The 3,420-nt window shown below is 49.2% G+C and overlaps 1 non-coding gene across 1 annotated transcript; it reads right to left on the reverse strand.

The window, feature by feature from the left end:
- Nucleotides 1-275: 275 nt before the first annotated feature.
- LOC147730272 (U1 spliceosomal RNA) lies at nt 276-439 on the reverse strand. The gene has a single exon (XR_015308974.1). It is a non-coding gene; the product is annotated as a U1 spliceosomal RNA (small nuclear RNA).
- Nucleotides 440-3,420: the final 2,981 nt, after the last annotated feature.

Raw genomic sequence — 3,420 nt, forward strand, 5'->3', positions numbered from 1 at the left:
CCTTCATCTTTGTTAAGGTGCACTCACATAGACTGATCCACATGGAGGGATAGTCTTGACTTTATTTGTAGTTCTTTTCTATTAATTAGATCAGGCCCAAGTTACTCTGACTTTATCCCAGAGTAGGCTTGGGAGTAGGGGGGCTGAGAATACTCCTTGTTACGTTGTTAAGTTGGCAGGGTATGTACAAAGTCTTCCGTGGCTTCAGCACTGGAGATAGCTGCAGAGACTTGGATGTGGAACGAGAAGAGCGGCAGGATTTATTTATTTTTAATCAGGGGAAAGCGCGAACGCAGTCCCCCACTACCAGAAATTATGCAGTCGAGTATCCTGCATTTGGGGACATCGCAGGGGTCAGCACATCCAAAGTGCAATGGAGGAGCCTTACCCTCGGAGAACCACCTTCGTGATCATGTTGTCTCCCCTGCCAGGTAAATACGTGAAGAGCGGCAGGATTTAGTCTATTGGTCCTACCCAGTTCAGGTTACCTTGCCTACTTTTTAGGTCGAGGCTACCGTCGCACTGCGCAAGCAGTGGGAGGAGCTGAAGATTTTATGTTGTGTAGTATGGGGGCTTGAACCCACCCCTCTTCTCCATTGGCTGGCCTCGTAAATGCTGGCCAGCCATTGGAGGAGAGGGGCGTCACTCGGTTCTAGCCCCGGCTTGAGCAGATTTGGGGGCGTTTTTCTCTTTTTTATAAGCCCCGCCCCTTTTCTAGTGGTGGGCGTTACACCCTCCCTCTCACCGAGGTCCCAGTCTGACCTAAACACGCCCCTCAATCCAAAAAAATTATGGGCGTTTCTCCGAGCCATTTGTGAATGACCTCGGAGAAACATGGTGGTGTGGAGCGCTCCTCTCTTGCCTTACAATCTCGGAAGGCACGAGAGGAGCGCTCCACACCACCATGTTTCTCCGAGATCATTCACAAATGGCTCGGAGAAACGCCCGTCATTTTCGGGGGGGAGGGGGCAGGGAGTAGGGGGGGCTGGCGTCACCGCTGTCTGCACCCCCCCTCCTCGCCGTTCTTAATCTAGGATGCAGCCACAGGCAGCTTGTTCCTCCTGTATTGCACCGTTTGCTACCTCATGTATTCTGCCCGCACACAACTGCCACCCCCGCCCCACGCAACAGCAATGTTTTCGTTAGTCTAGTTGTCCTTGCATTGAAGGCCGGCCGCTGAAGCTTAGTCAGTGTTTCTTCGTCGCTGGTTGGAGGATGAAGGCTCCGTGGCGTCAGGAGTTCCCAGTCACTGGTGGCGTGAGCAGGCGAGGACAGGGGGCAAAGGGTGTTTGCACAGGGAGGGGCAGTGACAGACAGTGAGGGAGGGACGCTTCCCATCATCCGGACGGGAGACCCTCCCTTTGACCGACGCACGCCTGACTAACCGGTGACTGAGCTGACCCCTCCTTCGTACACATCGGTCCCTGGCCCACAACTCAAACTGGGGAACCGAACTAGCGCTCTTGGACCCTCTCATACCAAGCACAGACCCCCTCAGCCAAGTGGACCCCATCCTGTAGAAGCCTTGGACACGCTTGCCCGGCACTTCTCATCCTGGTTTAAAAAATGATGCCCTTCCTCTCATTTTCTCGCTATTTCTCACACTTTATCCCCAATTGTTTCTGTTTTTGTTTCCCTTTCCGTCTCTCACCCGTTCCGTTTCTCCTCGCTCCGTCTTCAACTCTTATCTCCGGATTGCACATGCTTCAAAATCAGCACTCTGAGGTCACTTGACAATGTTCATTCTGAAGTAAAACATGCTCAAACGTCTACAATAAAATCACTGCAGACCGTTCCTACCACGTTCGTAACGAAAGAGGAGCAAACGACAAACATCGGCTCATGACTGACAAAAAACGTGTATATTAACCGACCCACTCTTCCCCATCCCTTTTACTCTTTCTATTTTACTGTCTCTTCCTTCGTCTCTCTCCATTTCACATACCTGCTCCTTCTTCCTTTCTTTCTACCATCCCAATTTCTTTCTCTCGTTTATCTTTTTCCTCCCCATTAAACTCTGATCCCCAGAGGCTGGCTTACACTTTGCTTTCTCTTTGTATCACATATTTGGATGCAATGACGGAAACAGCAAATTACAAGTCGGGCGGCATACTTTGTATTTATGATGTGTATCACATATTTGGATGCAATGACGGAAACAGCAAAATACAAGTCGGGCGGCACACTTTGTATTTATGATGTGACTTGCAGTGCTTTAAATGGGCCGGTACTCACCGGTACTAAGTACTGGCACTTCTACATTTTCTGCCTTTGAGTACCTGAACTTTCTTCTTGTCTTAAAGAGAGTACCGGTACTCATGGGGCAGCAAACGAACTCAGTGCAATTTGGCCTGTAAAGAAAGAAGCGTGACACAGCTGACGAGTCGGTCCGTGAAGGGTGAAGTGTGAAGTGCTAATCTCCCTTTACAATCTGATAAGTAAGCAACGCCCATATCTATTCAATCAAAGCAGGCTGGGAGTGGAGACAATTGCACTGTAGGTGTGCGAGAAGCGCCTGCTAGGAGGCACGTCTCCTGACTTGGGAAACCTAAGAGTAGGCTTCCTGCTGGCAAAGATTTTTTGGATGCACATAGATTAGCCCGAATGGTGCAACATCGGTACGATCTGTAAGTACCTATGCGCACAGTGACGGCGTCACAGCATTTGATCCCTTTCAATCGAAAGAGGCCGCAGCAGCTGGGGGCCTCTTTGTCCTGCTGGGAAAGTGTGGAGCCTGCGGCTTCAGCTACAGGCAGGTTGAGGGCATCATAGTATCTCGTGTTCATCCCAAGAGCTCACACTAGTAATGGTTTGTTACTGGTTTTTGTGTTATATACCACATGCCAGACAATGTATTTCAACAAGTCGACATTATGATAAGAGACAAAATAAATACATCTCATTTGAGGGGGTTCGGATTCCACAAAAGAGTTGGCCGGGTGGTGTGAAATATTTCGGACTCTTTCCTGGGGTTTCCCACACTTCATTGACACACATCTTTCTACAGAGCTGTGGAAGGGTGCGGCATCAGCTGTTGCACTACTCTGTGCTTACCTTCAGTCTTAGACTCTTACTTAGCCAAGCAAGCGTTAGGTAGGAGGCATAGACAGGCTTGCATCTCCCCTTTCATATTGACGACTAAGCTTCCAAACCGGCTTCAGAAGAGCCAACAAGTTGGATCAATACGAGAAATGAAAACTCGTGCGATGGAAAAGGTAAAGGGTTTTGTTAATGGCGTCACCCTCAGAACAAAAATGCTATTTTATATGACAACTCAAATAGCAGAATTGCACTGTAAATATTCCGAAAATGTCCTGGTCGCTTATCACTGCCCGTAGCCCCGCCCCTTTAGCCCCTCCCCCTAATCCACATCTCAGGTGAGTACCTGCACTTATTTTTTCCATTTCAAGCACTGGTGAC

The sequence above is a fragment of the Lissotriton vulgaris genome, chromosome 2_1 (genome assembly GCF_964263255.1).
Source record: "Lissotriton vulgaris chromosome 2_1, aLisVul1.2, whole genome shotgun sequence".
Taxonomy (NCBI): domain Eukaryota; kingdom Metazoa; phylum Chordata; class Amphibia; order Caudata; family Salamandridae; genus Lissotriton; species Lissotriton vulgaris.